This window comes from Ranitomeya variabilis, chromosome 2, assembly GCF_051348905.1.
Source record: "Ranitomeya variabilis isolate aRanVar5 chromosome 2, aRanVar5.hap1, whole genome shotgun sequence".
Lineage (NCBI taxonomy): Eukaryota > Metazoa > Chordata > Amphibia > Anura > Dendrobatidae > Ranitomeya > Ranitomeya variabilis.
Window position 1 is genome coordinate 463,688,238 of NC_135233.1, and position 21,278 is coordinate 463,709,515.

The 21,278-nt window shown below is 46.9% G+C and overlaps 1 long non-coding RNA gene across 2 annotated transcripts in view; it reads left to right on the top strand.

The window, feature by feature from the left end:
* Nucleotides 1-21,278, top strand: part of LOC143806715 (uncharacterized) — a 55,327-nt gene that overhangs the window by 27,319 nt on the left and 6,730 nt on the right. Inside the window, exons 1-2 of one of the 2 annotated variants that reach the window (XR_013221552.1) lie at nt 11,156-11,764; nt 13,943-14,131. This is a non-coding gene — a long non-coding RNA (uncharacterized LOC143806715). Of the gene's footprint in view, nt 1-11,155; nt 11,765-13,942; nt 14,132-21,278 lie in introns of those variants that run through there. The other variant, XR_013221551.1, reaches the window with a different exon arrangement.

Consider the following 21,278-nt stretch of genomic DNA (forward strand, 5'->3'; position numbering starts at 1 on the left):
TTCACTAGTTCCTTCTCTATTATAGGTATTTTCTAGAGCAGAGGTCCCCAACCTTTTTTGCACCAGGGACCGGCTTTAAGCAAGACCAGTTTTCCATGGCCCGGTGGGGGTGGGGCAGGGGCGGGGCTTTGGTCATATGGCCCCTCCCCCTCCAGCTCGCAGCTAGCAGGAGGGGAAGGAGCGCTGGACACACATGACCTGCTTGTCCCTGCTCCTGCCTGAGCACATTCTGCGAGTAGCTGCACTGTACATTGAGTTTCAGTGTACAGCACTGCTACTAGCACTGCTATATGCACCAGACAGCGCTGTATGGGGAGGATGCTGGCGGGACCTCGGTGTACAGCGCTCCTAAGTAGCAGCATTGTACATTGAGCGTCAGTGTATATAGCGCTGCTGCTTAGCAGCGCTACACACTGAACACCGGTACCGGGAGCCGCGTCACTGAAGCCAGTCTGCTGCCCCAGCACGCCCCACATAACATGTTCTGCCGGGGGCGTGTCAGTGAGGAGAGCCTGCCGCCCCACCCCGTCAGGAACACACCATGCTGCGCAGGAGGGCCGCGTCACTAAGACCCGCCCCGCTGTGCTGTGGAGGGCTGCGTCACTAAGACCCGCCCGATGCCCCACCCCGTCCTGCATAATGTTCTCTGCCGGGAGCTGCGAGCTGTCACGGCTACGGCAGAAAACATTATAAATCCACACAGTGCGAGCTCTGACCAGGCGCAGGGCCGCGGAGCTAGCTGTCAGCGGCGCCGCGGACCGGCTGAAAAACCCCAACGGCCCGGTCCTGGTCCGCGGACCGGCGGTTGGGGACCTCTGTTCTAGAGTACAAAAGGGTGAGCTGCCGAGGAGTGGGGGCGCCAACCGAGAAAAAGTAGGGTGCCAACCTCCACTGTCAGGCAGTTCTCATTGTAGCGCGACCTAGGGTTGTTTAGGTACATTGAATACCTTTTCACTTTCTTAAATGATGATTGTTAAATAAAGTTTTTATACTAGTTTGATAAAAAAGTTATATTTTAGGGATCCTTGTTCTTCTTTGGCTTTCATATGTATCCTAACCCATCCCCTGTAGACTGAGCCCTCACGGGCAGGGTCCTCCCTCCTTCTGTACCTATGTGTGCCTTGTATTGCTCATGTTTATTGTACTTTTCTATGCTTGCCCCCTTTTTCACATGTTAAGCGCCATGGAATAAATGGCGCTATAAAAACGAATAATTATGTATATATGTGTGTGTGTGTGTATATATATATATATATATAGATATATACACATATATATATATATATATATATATATATATATATATATATATATATATATATATAATTATGCAAAAAATAGAAAAAAAACGGGTAGCACTCACCGACCCGGTATCCTATGGTATAGTTGACGCATGTGTGCCACATATGTGATTATCTAACTTTGCTGCTAAGTGGTGCCGTCACCTTTTTTTTTGTTTCTCTCCTTTTTGATTGTGTATATGGTACAGACCAAAAGTTTGGACACACCTCGTTTAAAGATTTTTCTGTATTTTCATGACTATGAAAATTGTACATTCATACTGAAGGCATCAAAACTGAGTTAACACATGTGAAATTATATACTTAACAAAAAAGTGTGAAACAACTGAAATTATGTCTTATGTTCTAGGTTCTTCAAAGTAGCCACCTTTTGCTTTGATGACAGCTTTGCACACTCTTGGCGTTCTCTTGATGAGCTTCAAGCGGTCGTCACCGGGAATGGTTTTCACTTCACAGGTGTGCCCTGTCAGGTTTAATAAGTGGGATTTCTTGCCTTATAAATGGAGTTGGGACCATCAGTTGTGTTGTGCAGAAGTCTGGTGGATACACAGCTGATAGTCCTACTGAATAGACTGTTAGAATTTGTATTATGGCAAGAAAAAAGCAGCTAAGTAAAGAAAAACGAGTGGCCATCATTACTTTAAGAAATGAAGGTCAGTCAGTCTGGAAAATTGGGAAAACTTTGAAAGTGTCCCCAAGTGCAGTGGCAAAAACCATCAAGCGCTACAAAGAAACTGGCTCACATGAGGACTGCCCCAGGAAAGGAAGACCAAGAGTCACCTCTGCTTCTGAGGATAAGTTTATCCGAGTCACCAGCCTCAGAAATCGCAGGTTAACAGCAGCTCAGATTAGAGACCAGGTCAATGCCACACAGAGTTCTAGCAGCAGACACATCTCTACAACAACTGTTAAGAGGAGACTTTGTGCAGCAGGCCTTCATGGTAAAATAGCTGCTAGGAAACCACTGCTAAGGACAGGCAACAAGCAGAAGAGACTTGTTTGGGCTAAGGCTACTTTCACACTAGTCCGTCGGTAGGGGCTGTCGCAAACCGTCAGCCCGACGTACCGACGGACAGTGTGTTAAGGTAGCACAACGTGGGCAGCGGATGCAGTTTTACAACGCATCCACTGCCCATTGTGAGTTCCGGGGAGGAGGCGGCGGAGTTTCGGCCGCGCATGCGTGGTCGAAAATGGCGGACACGACGCACAAAAAAGTTACATGGAATGTTTTTTGTGCCGATGGTGCGCCAAAACACGACGCATCTGTCGCACGACGGATGCGACGTGTGGCAATCCATCGCAATGCATCGCTAATGAAAGTCTATGGAGGTAAAACGCATCCTGCGGGCAACTTTGCAGGATGCGTATTTTCTCCAAAACGACGCATTGCGATGTGCGTCGAACGACGCTAGTGTGAAAGTAGCCTAAAGAACACAAGGAATGGACATTAGACCACTGGAAATCTGTGCTTTGGTTTGATAAGTCCAAAGTTGAGATCTTTGGTTCCAACCACCGTGTCTTTGTGCGACGCAGAAAAGGTGAACGGATGGACTCTACATGCTTGGTTCCCACCGTGAAGCATGGAGGAGGAGGTGTGATGGTGTGGATGTGCTTTGCTGGTGACACTGTTGTGGATTTATTCAAAACTGAAGGCATACTGAACCAGCATGGCTACCACAGCATCTTGCAGCAGCATGCTATACCATCCGGTTTGCGTTTAGTTGGACCATCATTTATTTTTCAACAGGACAATGACCCCAAACACACCTCCAGGCTGTGTAAGGGCTATTTGACCAAGAAGGAGAGTGATGGGGTGCTACGCCAGATGACCTGGCCTCCACAGTCACCAGACCTGAACCCAATTGAGATGGTTTGGGGTGAGCTGGACCGCAGAGTGAAGGCAAATGGGCCAACAAGTGCTAAGCATCTCTGGGAACTCCTTCAAGATTGTTGGAAGACCACTCGCAGTCATCAAAACAAAAGGTGGCTACTTTGAAGAACCTAGAATATAAGACATAATTTTAGTTGTTTCACACTATTTTGTTAAGTATATAATTCCACATGTGTTAGTTCATAGTTTTGATGCCTTCAGTGTGAATGTACAATTTTCATAGTCATGAAAATACAGAAAAATCTTTAAATGAGAAGGTGTGTCCAAACTTTTGGTCTGTACTGTATATATATGTGTGTACACACACACATATATATACACACATATATACACACACATATAAGTGTGTGTGTATATATATATATATGTATATGTATATGTATATGTATATACACTCACCGGCCACTTTATTAGGTACACCATGCTAGTAACGGGTTGGACCCCCTTTTGCCTTCAAAACTGCCTCAATTCTTCGTGGCATAGATTCAACAAGGTGCTGGAAGCATTCCTCAGAGATTTTGGTCCATATTGACATGATGGCATCACACAGTTGCCGCAGATTTGTCGGCTGCACATCCCAAAGATGCTCCATACAAGGCAGGATGGATCCATGCTTTCATGTTGTTTACGCCAAATTCTGACCCTACCATCCGAATGTCGCAGCAGAAATCGAGACTCATCAGACCAAGCAACGTTTTTCCAATCTTCTACTGTCCAATTTCGATGAGCTTGTACAAATTGTAGCCTCAGTTTCCTGTTAGCTGAAAGGAGTGGTACCCGGTGTGGTCTTCTGCTGCTGTAGCCCATCTGCCTCAAAGTTCGACGCACTGTGCGTTCAGAGATGCTCTTAGGCCTACCTTGGTTGTAACGGGTGGCGATTTGAGTCACTGTTGCCTTTCTATCAGCTCGAACCAGTCTGCCCATTCTCCTCTGACCTCTGGCATCAACAAGGCATTTCCGCCCACAGAACTGCCGCTCACTGGATTTTTTTTCTTTTTCGGACCATTCTCTGTAAACCCTAGAGATGGTTGTGCGTGAAAATCCCAGTAGATCAGCAGTTTCTGAAATACTCAGACCAGCCCTTCTGGCACCAACAACCATGCCACGTTCAAAGGCACTCAAATCACCTTTCTTCCCCATACTGATGCTCGGTTTGAACTGCAGGAGATTGTCTTGACCATGTCTACATGCCTAAATGCACTGAGTTGCCGCCATGTGATTGGCTGATTAGAAATTAAGTGTTAACAAGAAGTTGGACAGGTGTACCTAATAAAGTGGCCAGTGAGTGTATATATATATATATATATATATATATATATATATATATATACATACATACACACACACTGCTCGAAATAATAAAGGGAACTCTAAAATCCCACATCCTAGATATCACTGAGTGAAATATTCCTGTTGTAAATCTGTATTCATTACATAGTGGAATGTGTTGAGAAGAATAAAACCTAAAAATGATCAACGTAAATCACAACTAATATCCCACTGGGGTCTGGAATTGGAATGATGCTCAAAATCAAAGTGGAAAATGAAGTTACAGGCTGATCCAACTTCAGTGGAAATGCCTCAAGACAAGGAAATGATGCTCAGTAGTGTGTGTGGCCTCAATGTGCCTGTATGATCTCCCTACAAAGCCTGGGCATGCTCCTGATAAGGCAGCAGATGGTCTCCTGAGGGATCTCCTCCCAGACCTGGACTAAAGCATCCACCAACTCCTGGTGCAACGTGACGTTGGTGGATGGTGCGAGACATGATGTCCCAGATGTGTTCAATCGGATTCAGGTCTGGGGAACAGACGGGCTAGTCCATAACTTCAATGCTTCATCTTGCAGGAACTGCTGACACACTCCAGCCACATAAGGTCTGGCATTATCCTGCATTAGGAGGAACCCAGAGCCAACCGCACCAGCATATGGTCTCACAAGGGGTCTGAGGATCTCATCCCGGTACCTAATGGCAGTCAGGCTTCCTCTGGCAAGCACACGGAGGGCTATGTGGCCCTCCAAAGAAATGCCACCCCACACCATTACTGACCCACTGCCAAACTGGTCATGCTGAAGGATGTTGCAGACAGCAGATCACTCTCCATGGCGTCTCCAGACTCTGTCACATCTGTCACGTGCTCAGTGTGAACCTGCTTTCATCTGTGTAGAGCACAGGGCGCCAGTGGTGAATTTGCCAATCCTGGTGTTCTGTGGCAAATGCCAAGCGTCCTGCACGGTGTTGGGCTGTGAGCACAAACCCCATCTGTGGACGTCGGGCACTCAGACCATGCTCATGGAGTCGGTTTCTAACCGTTTATGCAGACACATGCCCATTTGTGGCTGCTGGAGGTCATTTTGCAGGGCTCTGGCAGTGCTCCTCCTGTTCCTCCTTGCACAAAGGCTGAGGTTGCGGTCCTGCTGCTGGGTTGTTGCTCTCCTACGGCTCCGTCCATGTCTCCTGGAGTACTGGCCTGTCTCCTGGTAGCGCCTCCAGCCTCTGGACACTATGCTGACAGACACAGCAAACCTTGCCACAGCTTACATTGATATGCCATCCTGGATGAGCTGCACTACCTGAGCCACTTGTGTGTGTTGTAGAGTCCGTTTCATGCTACCACGAGTGTGAAGCACAACCAACATTCAAAAGGGACCAAAACATCAGCCAGAAAGCATTGATACTGAGTTCTGTGGTCCCTACCTACAGAACCATTCCTTTATTGGGGGTGTCTTGATAATTGCCAATAATTTCCATCTGTTGTCTATTCCACTTGCACAACAGCATGTAAAATTGATTGTCTAACAGTGTTGCTTCCTAAGTGAACAGTTTGATTTCACAGAAGTTTGATGTTACGTGTTACGGAACCCCTCAGCACCCAGAATATGTTGTGCAGTTATATGTATGTATAATAGGTTCCATGTGAGATGCATGTCCCTAATGCATCAGCCCACAGGCTGCGCCCCTGGGCAGAGGGGACAAGATATCCCCCTTCTGACCTCCCCCACCTTTGTAATTCCCACAGAAAATATCGTCAGGCTCCGGCCACCTGCGGCTATTGTAATGTATGTCTGGCCTGCGGCTTTTCAATTGGCCTGCCCTCTGTATCTGTGTGATATATTCTGTGTCCTGTGAGTAAAGTGTTGTCAGACTGGAAATGCGTGGAGAAGCAGTGATCTTTTATATGCGCCCATGTAACCAAGCAATTCCAGCCAGCGTCCTTCATTCAGACTCCAGCCAAAGCAGAGTGGACCTCCTGAAACACGGGGTGGTACTGAAAGAGGTACTCCAGCAAGGTAGACCCCATTACATTTGATTTACTTGGAGTTATATTCTGCTGTTTAAGTGATTCTGTTGTTTAAGTGTTCCCTTTATTTTTTTTGAGCAGTGTATACAGTCTCACTGACACACACCCACACACATATATATATATATATATATATAGACTGTATATAAGTTTTCAAGAATATTTGAGCCCATGGATCCATTATATGTCCATTTTGCTAGCCGCCGGCAAAATATCGCCAGACGGATGTCAAACGGACGCTCAGATGCGAGGAAATCGCATCCTCGCATTCCAATCGGATGACAGATGGATAACTGTTCAGGAAACATTTGTGCGATTCTCGGACCGATTTTTTATATGTTATGTGTGACTCCAGCCTAACAGATTTTTCGAGCACTCCGAAGACACTTGGTTAGTAGTGATGAGCGAGTGTACTCGTTGCTCGGGTTTTTACCGAGCACGCTCGGGTGATCTCCGAGTATTTGTTAGTGTTCAAAGATTTAGTTTTCATCACCTCAGCTGGCCTGAGTACATGTGGGAGTTGCCTGGTTGCTAGGGAATCCCCACATGTAATCAAGCTATCTAGTAGCTGTAAATCATTCAGCTGAGGCAATGAAAACTTAATCTCCGAGCAGTCATAAATACTTGGAGACCACCCGAGCAACGAGTACACTCGCTCATCACTATTGGTTAGCATACGAACATGATCGGATAACACCGATCGCTCATCACTATTACTGTCAGGGCCGCCATCAGTGCATTACTGCCCTGACTGGCGTATGGGGCCCGGTGGGCAGAGGGGGCCCACATCGGGACCCGTCTCTTCTGCTCACCGGGCCCCAGCGGCAGGCAGCTTCCATCGTGAACCTGCGTCCGAGACGCAGGTTCAGTTTGCCTTGCGGGCCCACAAAGCAATGGTTAAAGCCGCCAGCCAATCTGAGGCTGGCAGCTGACATCAGCGCGCATCGCCGGCGTATAACATCATTGTCATTCGCCGGCGAGTGCGCGCTGAAACGCCGGGAGGGATCTTCGCCGCAGGAGAGCGGTCAGTTAAGAAGAAATTTTTTTAAAAATTATTTTAATTGAAAGCGGCAATGTTTCAGGATAGAGACACAAGGACAGGAGGAGGATTGGAGACACGGGGGCAGAATGCAGACACGGGGGCAGAATGCAGACACTGGGGCAGAATGGAGACACAGGGGCAGGATGGAGACACGAGGGGCAGAATGCAGACATGGGGGCAGAATGGAGACACTGGGCAGAATGGAGACAAGGGGGCAGAATTGGAGACACAAGGGTAAAATGGAGACAAGGGGGCAGAATGGAGACATGGGCAGAATGCAGACACTGGGGCAGAATGGAGACACTGGGGCAGAATGGAGACACTGGGGCAGGATGGAGACACGGGGCAGAATGGAGACACGGGGCAGAATGGAGACAGATCGGGCAGGAATATGGGGCAGGATGGAGACAGATGGGGCAGGATCATGGGACAGATGGTGAAGGATGGATACGATGGAGAATGATGGGGCAGGATCATGGGGCAGGATGGGAAGATCATATGGGGCAGGATGGGACATCACATGGGGGCAGGATAGGAGAACATATGGCTGGAGCCAGGAATGAGACACACGGAGGCCAGGATGGGGAATATTTTTACCATAGGGGCTACCGTATATACTCGAGTATAAGCCGACCCGAGTATAAGCCGAGACCCCTAATTTTGCCACAAAAAACTGGGAAAACTTAATGACTGGAGTATAAGCCTAGGGTGGAAAATGCAGCAGCTACTGGTAAATTCCAAAAATAAAAATAGATACCAATTAAAGTAAAATTAATTGAGACATCAGTAAGTTTAGTGTTTTTGAATATCCATATTGAATCAGGAGCCCCATATAATGCTCCATACAGTTCATGATGGCCCCTTAAGATGCTCCATACAAAATACGCCCCATATAATGCTCCATACAGTTTATGATGGGCCCCATAAGATGCTCCATATTAAAATATGCCCCATATAATGCTCCATACAGTTCATGATGGCCCCATAAGATGCTCCATCTCCATACAGTTTATGATGGGCCCCATAAGATGCTCCATATTAAAATATGCCCCATATAATGCTGCACAAATGTTGATTATGGCCCCATAAGATGCTCCATACAGACATTTGCCCCATATAACGCCCCACAAATGCTGATTATGGCCCCATAAGATGCTCCATAGACACATTTGCCCCGTATAATGCTCCACAAATGCTGATTACGGCCCATAAGATGCTCCATACAGATATTTGCCCCATATAATGCTGCACATGGCCCCATACAGATATTTGCCCCATATAATGCTGCACATGGCCCCATACACATAGTTGCTCCATATAATGCTGCACATGGCCCCATACAGATAGTTGCTCCATATAATGCTGCACATGGCCCCATACAGATAGTTGCCCCATATAATGCTGCACATGGCCCCATAGAGATAGTTGCCCCATATAATGCTGCATATGGCCCCATACAGATAGTTGCCCCATATAATGCTGCACATGGCCCCATACAGATATTTGCCCCATATAATGCTGCACATGGCCCCATGCAGATAGTTGCCCCATATAATGCTGCACATGGCCCCATACAGATAGTTGCCCCATATAATGCTGCACATGGCCCCATACAGATAGTTGCCCCATATAATGCTGCACATGGCCCCATGCAGATAGTTGCCCCATATAATGCTGCACATGGCCCCATGCAGATAGTTGCCCCATATAATGCTGCACATGGCCCCATACAGATAGTTGCCCCATATAATGCTGCACATGGCCCCATACAGATAGTTGCCCCATATAATGCTGCACATAGCCCTATACAAATATTTCTCCATACAGATATTTGCCCCATATAATCCTGCACATGGCCCCATACAGATAGTTGCCCCATATAATGCTGCACATGGCCCCATACAGATAGTTGCCACATATAATGCTGCACATGGCCCCATACAGATATTTGCCCCATATAATGCTGCACATGGCCCCATAAGATGCTCCATACAGATATTTGCCCCATATAATGCTGTATATGGCCCCATAAGATGCTCAATACAGACATTTGCCCCATATGCTGTTGCTGCGATTAAAAAAAAATAAAAAAAAATGACATACTCACCTCTCAGGCCCCCGGCACTTGCTATATTCACCTGCTCTGCGTTCCACTGCCGAGCGCCGCTGTGTCTTCCCCGTCCTCTGCACTGACTGTTCAGGCAGAGGGCAGCGCGCACACTAATCACATCATCGCGCCCTCTGACCTGAGCATCACTGCAGAGAATGCAGAAGACGGAGCGGTGCCGACGGTGGAACGGGGAGCAGGTGAATATCACGCACTGCGTCATACTCACCTGCTCCTGGCGCGGTGTCCCTGGTTCTCCGGCGCCGGCAGCTTCTTCCTGTATTGAGCAGTCACATGGTACCGCTCATTACAGTAATGAATATGCGGCTCCACCCCTATGGGAGTGGAGTCGGGTCCATATTCATTACTGTAATGAGCGGTACCATGTGACCACTCACTACAGGAAGAAGCTGCCGGCGCCGGAGAACCAGGGACACCGCACCAGGAGCAGGTGAGTATTATTACACAGCCACCGCTTCCCCTCCCCTGCCGACCCCTGGGTATGACTCGAGTATAAGTCGAGAGGGGCAATTTCAGCCTAAAAAAATGGGCTTAAATTCTCGGCTTATACTCAAGTATATATGGTAATTAAGGGATATTATTACTGCAGTAATGTATTTATTTTATTTTTTGAGGATACTGTTTTAAATGGGGGTGGGGCAGTCCTGTTACTCTGCAGACCAACACTGTCTCTTTTTTTCTTCATCTGTTGTAGTTTAGAATTCTGCAAGCGGTACTCTAGATAACTGTTATTTCCTGCAGAAACGAGCCCTGGCTGGATGAAGTGACGGCGGTCTGTGCTGGATGAAGATTAAAAGCAAAGATGAAGGACTTCACCTAGAGACGCCACTGGTGAGTCAGTGTGTTACCTGTACACTGATGCTATACACTGAATACTATATACAGAGCTCCTGGGTATAATGTCACCAGTGATCACTGTATTACCTGTACACTGACACTGCATACTAAGTACAGATATCCTGTGAATACTGGCACTTATGGTGATATTAGTATTGTGTTTTTGTTATTTATTACTGATCAGTATTGTAGTATTCAGACACTATATGGTGGTAATATGTTGTCCGGCCATGGTGTGGCGGTATTTGTTCCTTATATGTGCTATTATTTGGTCACTATGTGGTGGTAATATGTGGTCTGGTCATGGTGCAGTGGTATTTGTCCCCTGTATGTGGTATTATTGGTGATCATATGGTGGTAATATGTGGTCTGGTCATGGTGCGGTGGTATTTGTCCCCTGTATGTGGTATTGGTCATTTTAAAAATTGAAAATAAATAAAAATATACCTAAATTGTATTGGATACTTTAACAAATGTTTAATAGGTTAGAGTAGGGTAGGGCCCGACCCTGTCGTGGCGGCTTTAAAAATCTTTTGGCTGTGGACAGTTCAAGGGGTGGAGGCGGGTACTGGGGTGGAGCCTGGGCGGAGTCTCAAGGGAGCCCCGAAAATTTTGCCAGTATGGGGCCCCAGAATTCCTAGTGGCAGCCCTGATTGCTGTTGTCTTGACCTACACTTGTCAGCTTCCATAGAATCGATTACTTTGTATTCATTGCACTTGGACTGTGTGGAAGACGGTTTGCAGAACACTATAGTTTTTAATCGAGTGTTTTTAGTAGCTTTTTAGTTATGTGTTTTTGTATATAATAAACATATTATTGCTGGATCATTATTGTATGGTTGCAGCCATATTTTATGTAGGGTTTCCTTAATATTTTTTTTTCTTGGGACTCTGTTTCTTTAAATTATTTATCTGTTACTACAGTGATGAAGCCTCGGATTCATGTTTTAGTATTAATAATGGAGCTGAACTGTCACCACCCAGAACATTTCTGGACTCATTTGTATGTTACTTCTAAACTGGACTTCTCTGCAACACATTGTTTGTTTGTTTTTTATTTTTAGCTAGCACATGACTTATTTTGTCTAATTTTGTCTAGGGAGGTAATTACCATGCAATTAAAATGTCCACTGTGAGCATGTCCTATGTTAATAGGATAAGTGCTTTATGAGTATTTACATTAGGACGCACGGAGCCACCCTACTCCAGGCAGATATAACCATGAAGAAAAAGAACTAGTTCTCCAGCAATTATGGATACAAAGGTAAATATAAAACTTCACATTTATTAGAACACTAGATGGTGGCCCGATTCTAGCGCATTGGGTATTCTAGAATATGTATGTATGTATGTATATAGCAGACACATAGTATATAGCAGACAAATACTACGTGGCCTGTGCTATATACTATGTGGCTGCTATATACATACATACATACTGTCATGTCGGACGCTGTTCATACCAGGGTGTTCGACAGACAGCGGTAATTCCGCTTTTGTCCACTATGTGCTCAGTGGCGTCGGCTAGATTTTATCTAGCTGGTCCGGGGTTAATTTAGCTGGTGCTCGGATTGGAAGCTGGGCCACGCCCACTGCCTTTAAATAGTTCTTCTGGACATTGGGCGTCGCCGATTATAGCTTCTGTCTTGTGCTTGGTTATATCGGTCTGGAGTGGTGAGCTAGGAGTTGGAGTATCGTTGCTGGTGGTGTATTTCCCTTTGTCTTATTTTCTCCTTCCTATATTTGTATTTATTTTGCCCTGTGCACTTATAGTGCATTCCTGAGTGACTGTGGCGTGTTGCATATTTTTCCGTTATCCTTGTCTGTGCTAACTGTGGGTATTGGTGTGTGGTCTCTTCACTGGGTGGTGGGTGGTGGTTTCAGCCTAGGGTTGAAACAGGAGACAGGGTGAGGATGGAGGCCCAGACATGCACACCATCAGTGTAAACTCTGGGAGAGGGTCAGTCAGGGTTTCCCTAGTCTGAGGGAAATCGCAGGGGCCTGGGTCATTAGCTCTTGCATACCTAGGTCTCCCGTGACACATACATAGATATTGTAGAATACCCGATGCGTTAATACAGGCCACGCAATATATAACAGTGGCCACGCAGTATATAACACAGCCCAAACAGTATTTAACACAGCCCACGTACTATATAACACAGCCCATGCAGTATATAGCAGCCACGCAGTATCTAACACAGGCGACGTAGTATATAACACAGGCCACGCAGTATATAACATAGGGCATGTAGTATATAGCACAGCCCACGCACTATATAACACAGCCCATGCAGTATATAACACTGCCCATGTAGTATATAGCAGCCACGTGGAATATAACACAGCCCATGCAGTATATAACACAGCCCACGCAGTATATAACACTGCCCATGTAGTATATAGCTGCCACGCAGTATATAACACATCCCACGTAGTATTTAGCAGTGTGGGCACCATATCCCTGTTAAAAAAAAATAATTAAAATAAAAAATAGTTATATACTCACCCCCCGGGATCCAGCGAAGCTCTGGCGATGCGCGCGGCTGCCGCCATCTTCCGTTCCCAGGATGCATTGCGAAATTACCCAGATGACTTAGCGGTCTCACGAGACCGCTAAGTCTTCTGGGTAATTTCGCAATGCATCTCTGGGAACGGAAGATGGTGGCAGGCGCGAGCGCATCGGCGGACGACGGATGGTAAGAATAGCAGGTTTTTTGTTTTTTTATTATTTTTAACATTAGATCTTTTTACTATTGATGCTGAATAAAAAAAAAAAAAAAAAAGTTGGGGACGCACAGGGTTAATAGCAGCGGTAACGGAGTGCGTTACCCGCAGCATAACGCGGTCCGTTACCGCTGGCATTAACCCTGTGTGAGCGATGACCGGAGGGGAGTATGGAGCGGGCGCCGGGCACTGACTGAAGGGGAGTAGGGAGGGACTAATCGGACTGTGCCCGTCCCTGATTGGTCGCGGCAGTCATGACAGGCAGCTGGCGAGACCAATCAGCGACGCGGGATTTCCATGACGGAAGCTGCCAACAGAAAGATGGAAGTACCCCTTAGACAATTAAATATATAGATATTAAAAGTCCAACCTGTCAGCTCAGCACGACTCAGTGCATCACTACAGGAAAAACAAACGCGTTTCGGCTAGCATGCCTTAGTCATGGTCTATGTGAGAGTGAAAAAAAAATTTGGTACCCTGGTGCTAATTAATTAACTAATGAACAAATGTTTCTAGGCTCAGCTAGATGCTTGTTCACATAGACCATGACTAAGGCACCCTAGCTGAAACACGTTTTTTTCCTGTAGTAATTCACTGTGTCATGTCAGCATGTGAGTGTCTAAGCAAAGGGTCTGAATACTTATGACCATATAATATTTCAGTTTTTCTTTTTTATTACATTTGCAAAAATTTCTACATTTCTGTATTTTTTCAGTCAAGATGGTGTGCAGAGTGTACATTAATGAGAAAAAAATGAACTTTCTTGAATTTACCAAATGGCTGCAATGAAACAAAGAGTGAAAAATTTAAAGGGGTCTGAATACATTCCGTACTCACTGTAAGACTACAGCACTAAGACTACAACACAGTTATAGATGGTGACTTACAGCTGGCGATTTTTCTGGTGAGTCATTAATTTTTCCCATCTTTTCCATCTGGCCTAGACTGACATGACGAATTCTCCAGCCAGGACTCGTCTGCAGAGATTACAACAAAGACACAACTGACTTCTCAGATTTCCTGCACTGTCTCCATTTATCCGCAACCTCCTCATCCTGCTGATACCCCAATGCTGAACAGCTGCTGCTGTATGTGTCCCTATTACTTCAACTACTGTGTGGTACTGTGTGCTCTCTAATTTTCCTCCTCCTGAAGCCCTAGATTTCCTTTTCATTGCCCTTGTAAAGAAAGATGTCAATAAAAGTGCCCCACAAGCACTAAGATACCCCCATAGTGAATTCCTCCACAGTACCCTCCACACACAGTATGATGGCCCTACTGTACCCCACCCTGCAACTGTCCCGGAAAAGTATGGTGACTCCAGCACAGTATGATCCCCCAACTGTGACCCCCACACAGCCCTCCATGTAGTATAATGACCCCACACCTATGCACACTGTATATTGCCCCCACACAGTATGATGGACCCTGAACAAACTTTCACACTGTATAATAGTGTGCATACAGTGTAAAGACTCCCACGTAAGCCTTCAAATATTTTAATAGCCCACATAGTCCTCCATACAGCATAATGTACCCCATGTCCCATATAGTATAATGCATCCCCCCATGGTCCATACAGTAAAACGAGTCCCCCTTCCTGGTCCTCACAGCATAATGCATCCCCCCATGATGCATACAGCATAATGCATCCCCCCTACATGGCACATACGGTATAAAGCATCCACCCATGGTTTATACAGCATAATACATCCCCCAATGGTCCATACAGTATAATATATCCCCCATGGTCGATAAAATAAAAACTAAATTAAGCATCCCCCCATGGTCCATACAGAATAAAGCATCCTCACCATTGTATATACAGTGGTGGGCAATTAATTTTCCCGAGGGGCCACATGAGAGACCGTGACTGTTGTGGAGGGCCGAACCAGTAGGCAATTATTATATTATTGATAATTTTATTAATATTAATTGTATCACTTAATATTGAGCAAAATTAAGTATGCTGACACCCTCTATATATCGTTTGAACCCGAGCAAGCCCCTTCTGTATATCGTATGAGCCCCACACAGCCTCCCTATATAATGCATGAGCCTCACACAGCCTCCCTATATACACTGCATGAGCCAAACACAGCCTCCCTATATACTGCATGAGCCCCACACAGCCTCTCTATATACACTGCATGAGCCCCACACAGCCTCACTATATACACTGCATGAGCCCCACACAGCCTCCCTATATACACTGCATGAGCCTCACACAGCCGCCCTATATACACTGCATGAGCCCCACACAGCCTCCCTAAATACACTGCAAGAGCTTCACACAGCGCCCCTATATACTGCATGAGCCCCACACAGCCTCCCTATATACACGGCATGATCCCCACACAGCCTCCCTATATACACTGCATGAGCCCCACACAGCCTCCCTATATACACTGCATGAGCCCCACACAGCCTCCCTAAATACACTGCATGAGCCTCACACAGCACCCCTATATACTGCATGAGCCCCACACAGCCTCCCTAAATACACGGCATGAGCCCCACACAGCCTCCCTATATACACTGCATGAGCCCCACACAGCCTCCCTATATACACTGCATGAGCCAAACACAGCCTCCCTATATACTGCATGAGCCCCACACAGCCTCTCTATATACACTGCATGAGCCCCACACAGCCTCACTATATACACTGCATGAGCCCCACACAGCCTCCCTATATACACTGCATGAGCCTCACACAGCCGCCCTATATACACTGCATGAGCCCCACACAGCCTCCCTAAATACACTGCAAGAGCTTCACACAGCGCCCCTATATACTGCATGAGCCCCACACAGCCTCCCTATATACACGGCATGATCCCCACACAGCCTCCCTATATACACTGCATGAGCCCCACACAGCCTCCCTATATACACTGCATGAGCCCCACACAGCCTCCCTATATACACTGCATGAGCCCCACACAGCCTCCCTATATACACTGCATGAGCCCCACACAGCCTCCCTAAATACACTGCATGAGCCTCACACAGCACCCCTATATACTGCATGAGCCCCACACAGCCTCCCTAAATACACGGCATGAGCCCCACACAGCCTCCCTATATACACTGCATGAGCCCCACACAGCCTCCCTATATACACTGCATGAGCCAAGCACAGCCTCCCTATATACACTGCATGAGCCCCACACAGCCTCCCTATAAACAGCATGAGCCCCACACAGCCTCCCTATATACACTGAATGAGCCCCACACAGCCTCCCTATATAATGCATGAGCCTCACACAGCCTCCCTATATACACTGCATGAGCCAAACACAGCCTCCCTATATACTGCATGAGCCCCACACAGCCTCCCTATATACACTGCACAAGCCTCACACAGCCTCTCTATATACACTGCATGAGCCCCACACAGCCTCCCTATATACACTGCATGAGCCAAGCACAGCCTCCCTATATACACTGCATGAGCCCCACACAGCCTCCCTATATACACTGCATGAGCCCCACACAGCCTCCCTATGTACACTGCATGAGCCCCACACAGCCTCCCTATATACACTGCATGAGCCTCACACAGCCACCCTATATACAGCATGAGCCAAACACAGCCTCCCTATATACACTCCACTCAAACCCAGACTCCTAATCAACCAGGTAGTCAGGAACAATGTCCCCACCCCTATGCGCATAACTCCCAATAAGACCTATGTATATGAAGGAGGACAACGGGAGTATATATAGCAAAGTAACAAACTTTATTAGAAACACAATTAAAAACACACACATTTAAAAGACACCAAATGAAAATACCAGGAATCCATGTTATATCACAAGTTAACAGCCAACCATTGGCATATGGTAATATACAAAGAGAAGGTGTGCAATAACTCTATGTGATCCTACTAAGTGGACCCAGTTACCATGAACCACCCCATAACCGCCTTAATATATCTTAGCTAATGCTATTCTGATGTTTAGAGAAAGTGCCGGTCAGAGAACCTGATCCACAGTGAGGACTAACATGGAGAGTGCCCGGAGGAACAATATGAGTACCAAGCCATCCGGCGTCAAAGAATCCCCCTCCCAAAGCACAAGCACAATCTTACCCACATGGAGATCCCTGGATTGAGCGTCACCCCGACGCGCATTTCGCTGCTATTCTTGCTGCTTTATCAAGGGGAAGTGTCGTTTCCCAAACCACCACACCTTATATCCTGTAAGTCCCATGTCACATGGCAGTCATGTGACCGGGTACTCACACCGCTGCTTGTATCGGCGCATGCGTCCACCGCTCTCCGCCCCGCGGGCCGGCCCACGTCTGAAAACCAGTGGATGGCAGCCAGGTAACCCCAGCAACCAAGCGGCCAATCACAGACGCGTGGCGGCCGGACCTTGGAGGTGAAGGGGGGGAGGCAAGTGAGCGCACGCGCACTGCAGCCTGTGATTCCCACCGTAGCACAAACTTATTTTTTGTATTATTCAACACAGCAACAGTAAAATACAGTCTATATAATGATTATTATGGCATGCAAAATGTAATTTAGACAGTATTCCAATTCCGTAGTTGCAGCGGAGTATGATGTCATCATTGGCATGATGGGAATAAGTTGCGACCCTCTTCAACCGGGATATTAGGTGCAAGATAATAAAATCACTAAATACAAAACAAATAAGAAAAAATGCACAAAATTAAAAAAAGGAAAACAACAAAAAAGGAGAAGAAACCGTAACATTTGATTCCCATAGTGGCCTATACATCACTCAGACATTACAGGAATGGGGCAAAATTTAGGGCTTCATTTAAACCATGGGGTTTAACTGTGTTCAGGGTGACAATCCATTTCAACTCCCGCTGAGCCAGGAGTTTTTTGACATTGCCACCCCTTATCCTCATATGGATTACATCAATCCCACGCACCTTAAAACTCCGTGGGTCACAATTGTGGACTTCTCTAAAATGCCTGGGAATGGTGGTTAACTCAGACAGATCCTCCACCGTCTTTGCTGCGCCAATGCCCCGCACATGTTCCCTCACTCTCACTCTCAGTTCCCTAGAGGTCAAACCCACATATATTAGTGGGCAGCCACACGTGACATAGTACACCACATTCTCGCTACTGCAAGAGATGTACTCCTTAATTTGGAATTCACTTTTTCCATCTGAAGAGTGAAAGGAGGTGCTGCGCAGGACATTGGCGCAGGCCAGACAGTGGCCGCACGTATGGCACCCCCTAATTGGTCTTGATGCCCCAAATAGACCAGTAGTTGGTGCCGTGTAATGACTTTTGACCAGCAGATCTTTTAAATTTCTGTCCCGTCGTGGGGTCATTAGTGGACAGTCGGATAGGAACGGACCCAGGGAGGGCTCAATACTCAAAATACGCCAATGTTTTTTTAGGATGGCTCTGATGTTATCCCACTCATGATTGTATTCAGATATAAATCTGATTGATTTGTCACCACCCTCCTTCCTTGTTTTGTTGTACAATAATTGGTCACGTGGGGTTCTCTTAGCCCTGTTATACCCATATCGAACACAACGTTTACTGTAGCCCCTTTGTTGAAAACGTCTACTCAAATCATCAGCCTGTTGTTCAAATGTCTGATCGGTCGAGCAGATTCTCCTCATCCGGAGGAACTGTCCGACCGGGACGGCCCTAATCGTGGCTTGGCTGTGCCCAGAGGATGCATGTACAAGCGAGTTAACCGCTGTTTCCTTACGGAATACATCAGTTTGAATAAATAAATCAGAATCCACCCTCAAACAGATATCCAAAAAATTGATTGTACCATAATCATATTTGTAGGTAAGTCTGATATTGAAAGAATTTTGATTGAGCACAGCCATAAAATCCCTGAGCTGTTGTTCCGTCCCCCGCCGAAAAAACAAAACATCATCAATATAGCGCAGCCAACACAGCACATGGTCAGCGGCCCGTGCCCCCGCGTCCCCAAAAACCAACCTCTCCCAATACCCCAGGAAGAGGTTGGCGTACGCGGGCGCACAGGCCGCACCCATGGCTGCGCCGCGCTTTTGTTGGTAAAATATATCCTTGAAAGTAAAAAAATTATGCGTGAGGACAAATTCCAACAGCTCAAGGATAAGTTCACACAAAGGGCCATCCAGGTCGGAGGTCCCCAGAAAAAAGCGAACCGCCCGTAGACCATCCAAGTGATCGATACAGGTATACAGGGCCTCCACATCCGCTGTTACCAAAAGTGTCCCCTGCTCCACAAAGACCCCGTCCACCCTAGTCAGGACGTCCGTTGTGTCTTTAACAAAGGATGGTAGAGTTTCCACCAATCCTTTTAAATAATGATCGAAAACTTGCATATGGGGTCACATAGACCCTGCATTCCTGACACAATCGGACGTCCAGGGGGCTTGACCGGGTCTTTGTGGACCTTCGGAAGGAGGTAAAAGGTTGGGACCTTGGGGAATTCAACCATCAGGCCATCCAAAACTTTTTTGTTTATAATCCCATCCTCAAATGCCCGATACAGTATCCTCTGCAGCTGCCCCGAGAAGGAGACCACCGGATTAAAGGAGAGCTTTGCATAGATATTACTATTACGAAGCTGTCTAAATGCTTCCTTTTCATATTTTTCCATCGGCCAGACCACAATGTTTCCCCCCTTGTCCGCTGCCTTAAGGTACCTTCACACGAAGCGACGCTGCAGCGATAGCGACAACGATGCCGATCGCTGCAGCGTCGCTGTTTGATCGCTGGGGAGCTGTCACACAGACCGCTCTCCAGCGACCAACGATGCCGAGGTCCCCGGGTAACCAGGGTAAACATCGGGTTACTAAGCACAGGGCCGCGCTTAGTAACCCGATGTTTACCCTGGTTACCAGCGTAAAAGTAAAAAAAACAAACAGTACATGCTCACCTGCGCGTCCCCCAGCGTCTGCTTCCTGACACTGACTGAGCTCCGGCCCTAACAGCACAGCGGTGACGTCACCGCTGTGCTTTCACTTTCACTTTAGGGCCGGTGCTCAGTAAGTGTCAGGAAGCAGATGCTGGGGGACGCGCAGGTGAGCATGTGCTGTTTGTTTTTTTTACTTTTACGCTGGTAACCAGGGTAAACATCGGGTTACTAAGCGCGGCCCTGCGCTTAGCAACCCGATGTTTACCCTGGTTACCAGTGTAAAATATCGCTGGTATCGTTGCTTTTGCTTTCAAACACAACGATACACGGCGATCGGACGACCAAATAAAGTTCTGGACTTTATTCAGCGACCAGCGACATCACAGCAGGATCCTGATCGCTGCTGCGTGTCAAACGAAACGATATCGCTAGCGAGGACGCTGCAACGTCACGGATCGCTAGCGATATCGTTTCGTGTGAAGGTACCTTTAAAGACCACATCTTTCATAGATTGTAACTGCCTAACCGCTTCTCTCTCATCATTCGTCATGTTATCAAATTGTCTCCGCGTGGAGAGCTTTGTAAAATCTTCTGTTACCAGCTTGGTAAATACCTCCACTGCAGGGCAGAGAGACAAGGGGGGAAACCTTGTGGATCTGGGTAGTATTGCCGATGGAAACTCACCTCTCAGTGTAGTTGTTTGCTCCTCCAATAACTCCTCCAAAATCCGGAGGGTCTCCTCCTCAGTGCAACCCAGTTTGTTACTTTGCTATATATACTCCCGTTGCCCTATATACACTGCATGAGCCCCACAGCCTCCCTATATACACTGCATGAGCCCCACACAGCCTCCCCATATACACTGCATGACCCAAATACAGCCTCCCTGTATACACTGCATGAGCCTCACACAGCCTCCCTATATACACTGCATGAGCCTCACACAGCCTCCCTATATACACTGCATGAGCCTCACATAGCCTCCCTATATACACTGCATGAGCCTCACACAGCCTCCCTATATACACTGCATGAGCCTCACACAGTCTTCCTATATACACTGCATGAGCCCCAAATAGCCTACCTATATACACTGCATGAGCCCCACACAGCCACCCTATATACACTGCATGGGCCCCACACAGCCTCCCTATATACACTGCATGAGCCCCACACAGCCTCCCTATATA